The sequence below is a fragment of the Chelonoidis abingdonii genome, chromosome 2, assembly GCF_003597395.2.
Source record: "Chelonoidis abingdonii isolate Lonesome George chromosome 2, CheloAbing_2.0, whole genome shotgun sequence".
Taxonomy (NCBI): Eukaryota; Metazoa; Chordata; order Testudines; family Testudinidae; genus Chelonoidis; species Chelonoidis abingdonii.
The window spans coordinates 224,188,752-224,196,435 of NC_133770.1; positions in this window are offsets into that span (position 1 = coordinate 224,188,752).

Here is a 7,684-nt window from a genome sequence, read left to right on the forward strand (position 1 = left end):
TATACATGTTTTCACATGCCCCATAAAAGAATCAAATTTATGAGGGCCTGGCCAAAACTACTTCAGAGGATCTGACATATGCACAGTATTAAGGGTGGTACATGAGTGGGTAAGAATACTCTTTTGTCTGGAGAGAGAAAGCACTCTCTCAGGTCAGACCAGGTCCTGGCTGAGGTGTTTCTTTGTGTTGCAGAACAGCTATCCAGCTCTATCATGATGTTTGGGATTAAGAACAAGAGAGGCTGTGCAGTAGGAGAAGATGGAGTTTGGACAAGGAAGGGGGAGGAAGCTGAGGCCAGAGTTTAAGGGCTAGAATGCTGGAATCAAGCTGAATTGGAATAAAGTGCGGGAATATAGGTGTTCCAGCTCTGTAAAGCCTTGGTGAAATGTGTGTGCCATTTTTGTGCCCGGTCTAAATGGCCTGTGTATATATTAAGAAAAGAATGGTTTATGCAGTAATATTCACATTCTTGTCGGCCAGATCCAGAGCCCATTGATGTCAATAGAAAGACTTCAATGGGCTTGGACTCAGGTCCTAAATCACTAATTTGTCTCCAATGAGGAGCCTGCCATCTCTAAAGTCCTAAAATCTACGTAACTGAGCAGATGGGATGGCAGGACCAATGTGAATTTAGTCAATATGAGGCAGCATTCCCAGTGGTTTGGGAATCTCAAATATACAATCAATTTGTTAAATAAGTTTTATATTATTTCTTGTTTCGGGAACCAAAATCCTGTTGACCAAGATCTAATAGCTTAATCTGTCTTGGCATTCCTAAAATTTACCAGAGTTGTGCATCCTGAGAAGCTCTCCTGATCCCAAGTGCTAAATAGAATGGTGGTATCTTTTTTATTTAAGTAGCCAAATACTGGATAAAAATAGAATTGTATAGCTAGTATAAAATATAGTCACAGACAGAAAAGTCTGGGAGTTTCAAATAATGGTTTAATTTCCAACTTTAAATAAAGATCAGACAATCTTTCAAGGGAGCAGTTTTATGAGTCAACTTACCAAATCATTAATGAATAATTTAAAATTCATATTAGATTTAGGGAAGTGGAACTGTATTAGCTAAGAAGAAAATTAAGAAAAAATAGTAACCAGTAAATCATGAGATAAAGCTAGATTTTATTTCTGCACTCTCAGTGCAGCAATTCTTGAGTGATGGGTTGGTTTCCTTTCTCAGAACAGAGAAACAGATGGATCAGTCATGGCAAGAGAAATATTGGGTCATTTTTTAGCCCTCTGGTGACAGCTTCCTTGTTGGGTTTTGTTTTTTCTCTGTCTCTTAAGAAGTCAGTTGCAATTGCAGCTACTCTAATTTTTTGTTTGTTTGTTTCTAATCATTGGGATTCTTTGTCTTTATTGTTTGTTTGGGTTTTTTCTTTAAAAACAATGGCTGCTGTGGGCTAAACCAGAAAGAACTGTCCCACTGCAGCTGCCTACCTGTGGACCAGTCTGCAGCTTTGGTACATTGTGGCTTTTCCAATCACCAATAAGAGAGCAAAGGGGAAGCAAGTGGACAGTAGGGTGGCTTATTCAAATGCTACTTAAGACTCTCCAGTGAGGGTTCAGCACCAAAGCTTCAGTTCTTAGGCATTTTGAAAGCTGCCATTACCATAGTGTGAGTATGCAAGTACTGTTTTTTGAAAACTACAGCAGGAAACTAGACAGGTGAGCAGCTGGGGACGATCCTTGTCAGAAGCTCTGCAGTGAAGCACAGAGAGAAGCAAAGTAGCTTTAGGGATAATACTATTTTCCTTATTCTGATTAAGTTCCTTGGTTAGTGTTACAAGAACATGATTTTTTCTGTGATGCTTTGTCACCTGGCCCATGATATCTAGGTGTCAAATCAGTCTTGGTGACCCCTAGTAGAAAGCATTTGATTTTTACCTATTTTTCTTTGCAGAAACAAAAGTTTTTGGTGATTTTTGTCTCTGTCTTGATCCGTAATAGAATTGTGAGGAAAAAAGGGAAAGAGTCCAAAATCTTCTATGTACAGAGAGGCAACAAAACTAAGCAGGTTCCTATGGTTTTCGGAGCCATCCTCTAATTCTAGTAAGTGAGGAAATCCCATCACCAGAACCCAGGTCTCCTTACACTGAAGGATTGCTGTTACATGGAGTCCAGGAAGGCTAGCTCTAAACTGCTTACTGTTAGCCAAAAGGCTATACTAACCAAAGAGTCAGACTTCAGGGTGAACAAAGCATGCAGTTACTGAATGTTGAACCGGAGGTATCAGAATCTCATACAAGGGATAGTTCCCTGCTTCTGCAGTAGAGTAGCTCAGCAGAGCTCAGAATGAGTGGTGGGATGGCATTCTACATTTTGGAAATGGTTCAAGTGGACCACAGATCCCAGTTCAATCAACAGCTAAGAAATTCTTAGCTGTCTGAGATGCAAGAGATTTCTGCCAGAACTTTCTACTGTGCTGAAGAATAATTTTGCTATGGTCAAAGACGGCCTGTACTATCTCAACCAATTTTATTTCAGAAAATATTCCCAGGGCTTCATCCACAGCACTGGCAGAGGCCTCCCCTTAATGGGCCAGTTTCCCAGACGACAGATGCCTCCATCTGTGAAGGCAGTCTGAGAAAGCTGTTCATCTCAGTAAAGAGGAAGCTAAAATTGTTAGACAAAAGAACATTTCTGCAACCATGTTTAGTACTCAAATAGAATCTGCTCATGTGTCAAATCTATTGTCAGTAGGTAAAGGCATAGATTCTATTTTTAACTCTCCCTGGAAGCTTTTCTGTTCTAGATTTGATTTCTTCAGTCTTATATCTTCTGCCTTGGCCACTCAGTATGCCTGGTTTGTGTGTAGTAGCGGGTGGGTGGGTTGGTTGGTTAGTTAGTTGGACAGTGTTCAGAAGACGCCTGTTTTGGAAGAATAGGATCAGTTAGGGACCCTTTTCCAATTAAGTTTTGATAACCTAATTCATTAGTCTCATACTATATATCATGCTGCAGTTCCCCCATTTGCCCCACAATCCTTTGCCCCTCATGTAGCCACTCCCAATCCCTCTGGGCTTGCTGAAGCACTGCTGTTTGGTGTCCCATTGGAGCTAAGGGACTGTGGGGAGCCCTGGATGCACCAATTCCTTAGGCCTGGACTACACTAGTGGGGGAGGGTTTGAACTAAGAGATGCAACTTCAGCTATGCTATTTGTTCAACTTACCTGGCCATCCTCAGGGCGACGAGTCAACCGCTGCGGCTCCCCCATCGACTCCACTTACTCCTCCTGCCGAGGTGGAGTACAGGCATCGATCCGGGGATTGATTTATCGCGTCTAGAGGAGACGCGATAAATCAATCCCTGGTACATCGAACATTGCCCACAATCCGGCGGGTAGTATAGACGTACCCTTAGTATTAAAACCACAGCTATCCTACGTTTGAGTGTGATTGGGAAAAACTGAACTGTGGTTAGAATTGAAAGGGAGCATGTTGTGGAGCCAAGGAATCTGAATGTATATTTGGGTACTATGTTGGTCCAGTGGCAAGGGCACTAGCCTAGGATTTGGGAGATGTTGGTTCATGTTCCTGCTCCACCACAGACTTCCTGTAAAAGCTTGGGAAAATCACTTAGGGTATGTCTACACTCGCCATGTTACAGTGCGGCCATGCTGCCACAGCAGCGCTGTGACGTGGGCAGTGTAGACACACTTTATCGCTGGGGGAGAGCTCTCCTGGCGATTTAAAAAAAACAACACCCCGAGTGAGCAGTGATAGCTCCTGGCGATAAAGCACTCCTTATACTGGTGCTTTTTGGTGCTAAAACTTTTATCACTCGGGGATGTTTTTTCACACCCCTGAATGACAAAAGTCTTAGCACTGAAAGTGGCAGTGTAGACACAGCCTAGGTCTCTCCCTGTCTCAGGTCCCCATGGGGATAGTAGCACTTCGCTTTTCACAAAAGTACTGTTTAGATAAATACTTTAAAGATTATTAGATATTCAAATACTGTGGAAAAAGGCCCCAACCAAATACCTAAGACGGATGATGTTTAAGTGGTAAGGTATATTAACTGAGGTTGCAGTGGATGTGAATGTTGCCTTAATTTGAGATTTCCTGGGTTTTTAACGACTTTGTTGCCAGGGAATATAGTTGAGCAATCATAACCGTAAGTTTAATGTGTTTTGTGGGGGATGTGCACAAAGAACAACAGGCAATCCTATCTATAACTTGGGGAAAGAAATAAATAATTACACCACTGCAAGCAGCACTAAAATCCAGTTTTAAAATGCAGCCATGTAAACCTTTATAAAACATAATGCATGTGGATCTTTGTATTTTAATCAGTTTCCAAGTCAGTGAAGATGTCAGGATATATGTGAGTGTTCATTTCTCTAGAGCAATGAGGAGCAATGTTTGCTGCTACAGGAAAGGAGATCGCTATTGTTTTGCGGCAGTCAATGGCATTTATAGCCTGTAGTAAATTTAGACAGTAAATTACACCTTACATTCTATTGACTAATTCTGGCCAATATATCAGCTTTGTGCTACAGTATGTCCTCTGGGTTTTTCTACTGGTAATAATAGCATATGCTCTATGTTGTACATGTTAATTTTAAATTATGTTTACATAATGTGTGAATGTAAATCAATTGAAGCTTGACATCCTATTTCAGAGTAGGAATAGCTAGTCAATATGTGCTCATATTATTGATTGGGCTATTTGTGTGTCTGATATGCAAACTGTACAGGTAATAAATATCAGTATATAAGAGCCTGCACAAATATCTTACTGTCAAAAGTATGAAGAGTTCACTGAAAGTGAAAGCCAGTCTTCCATGTTGAAAGGTAGCTGCCATATTTTGGTGTAATACTTTCCTCTGTCAGGTAAAGTATATAAAAAAATGCAAAATACTCAGTGTTCAAGGGAAGACAGGATGATTCACAATACACTTCTGAACTGCAAGTGTCTCTCAGCTCAGCATTCCTTTGTTTTGATCAGATGCATGCTATGTGGAAGGAATTTGTGATAGAACTTCAATGGGGTTGGAACCCAGGATATAGCTTAATTTACTAGGAAAAACCTGCCCAAGAATTGGATGGTATGTCATCATTCTAAGTCGGTGGTCCCTAATGTGATGCCAGTGGGCTCCATGGCGCCCACCGGGGCATTTATGTGTGCCTGCCTAGTGCCCAGCAGGGGAGAGATGCCACAGCCCCATGTCTGCCAGGGACAGAGAACTCAGGCTGCAAGCATGGTGTTCTCTGTTCCCAGCAGGCGCAGAGCCCACCTAGTGCCCAGCAGGGGAGACAAGCCGCTACCCCGCGCCTGCCGGGGACAGAGAACTCCGGTGCTGCAGGCTGTGGGCACCTGTGTTCTTGGTCTCTGGCAGGTGCAGGGCTGCAGCTTAAGCTAGAGAGAAGCCACAGCCCCGTGCCTGCCGGGGACAGAGAATTCCGGGGCTGCAGGCGCTGGTGTTCTCTGTCCTTGCGGCTTCTCTCCGGCTTCTCTCTTCTCTCTGGATTCATATATTATGTTATATTAAATAATATGAAAAAAATCCTATTTAACGTACAAATACAAAATAAACCTTGAAAAACTGTTGGCGCCCACCACACTTTTCTGAAAACATGAATGTGCTACTGGCCACTGAAAGGTTGGGGACCGCTGAGCTAAGTCATGCTTAGGGTTCACTTCTCCTTAATTACAATGGGCACAAAAGAACAGGCCAAATCTGTTACTGATAGATAAATATTAAGACTCTTACTATGGGCTCAGTTGTTGACTTTGCCACAGACCCTGAGTAAGATGCAGCACGTAGCTGCACTGCCCCAGGAGCAGACCAGAAACCAGAGTGTGACTTTGAGAATCAGTCTGGTTCCTTGTTTCCCCTTGATTTCTAAAGTTATTAATTTGTTCCAGTCCTACACCTAGTGCTGGTGTCTTCCCTTGGTGTTGCCAGCAGTCTCTAGATTGCACTTCCTGGCATGTCTGGTGGTGGTCATCCCTCTGGCTCTATCTACCTCAGCCTATCAAAATAGTTATCTGGAAGCTGCAAGTTTAAAAATTGGAATATATTTCTGAGTTTTTCCCTATTAATAGAAAATTGATCTGAGATACAGGTACTATGGCAGCAGGCCACCAGGGACAAATACAACTTTGAAGAAACTGTGTGGATCTGACTTTGCTCAACCTGTTCTCAAGCTCTGCATGATTATACAAAATGCAAAGCCATGGAATGGCAGGCTGTGTATTTTTATGTGCTCTACCACAAAATAGACTGCAAGCTTCATTTAAAAATAGACGCCAGAGCTGCAGATGAATGCCTTATCTCACCAGCAATATTGCTAATATGGTTCCATGTTACCTGGTGTGGCCCTTTATCTTTCTGAAGTACTAGAAGATTAAGGAACAAGCAGTTTTATTTTTAATTAGTGTGCTACGGCCAGCATAAATACTGAAGCACTTTGGATCCTCATGTGCCTACCGAGTTCAACTGGCGGGCAGAATTACAGCCTTTTTATATCACTGCAGACAGAAAATCTGGAACACAGATGAAAATATTGATTTTCTGGAATATCTGCACTATTTATAAAGGAGAGAATAACATGACAGATAAATTCATCACCAGAGTCCTAATTTTTATAGTTCAAAATATCATTACAATTTTAACTGTTCTTTTGTGTTTGTCCATTTTGTCACATTATTTTGCCTGGCTCTGTGTGTGTGTCACTAGGCCCAGCTCTGTAAAATTCTGGAGGAAACATGCTACATAAATAAGTAGATTAAAAACTGTAATTGGCAGGAATTTAGTACCTTTTTATCCAGGCTAGCAAAATATTGGAGGAAAAGTTTATTCTGTGTTTTTTTCCAAAGGGGGGGGAAAGAGGATTGGATGTGTGTGTGTGTGGTTAGCAGTTGCTGGTGTTTCCAAAGTTTGTGTGTGTGTGTTTGTGGGGGTGGGGGGACTTATCTACTATGGTATTCCAATTGAGAGAGAATCTGTTATAGTGATTGCTAAGGCCTGGTCTACTTAAAATTTAGGTTGACATAGCTATGTCAGTCAGGGGTGTGAAAAATGCCAACTTAACCGCCAGTCGACACACAAAGTTGGGTCAATGGAAGAATGCTTCCATCAACCTAACTATCGTCACTTGGGGAGGTGGAGTTCCTACAGCAATAGAAAGCCCCCTTCCATCTCGGTGGGTCATGTCTACACTCGGGGCCAGCGCTACTATTTAGGCTGCCTAGGCAATCACCTAGGGCGCCAGGATTATTCGGGGGGCGGATTTTGCCGGGTGGGGGGGCGGCAGGCAGCTCTGGTAGACCTACCTCAGGCATGCCTGCGGAGGGTCCATTGGTCCGCGGGTCTGGTGGAGCTGCCGCAGTCATGCCTGCCGACGGTCGGCTGCTCTCGCAGCTCCGGTGGACCTCCCGCAGGCATGCCTGCAGCAGCTCCACTGGAGCCACGGACTAACGGACCCTCCGCAGGAATACCTGCAGCAGTTCCACCGGAGCCGCGGGATCAATGTGGGGGGCGGCAAAATGTCTGTGCACCTAGGACGCGAGAAACTCTGGCGCCGGTCCTGTCTACACTACGAGGTTATGCTGGCATAGTGACGGTGCTATAGTCCCCATAGCGTAGGCATGGACTAAGCCTATCCCAAGTGCATTCCCCATATTTATCACAGCCTGATTCAATTTGGTCTGAGTGAAAATGGGTTTTC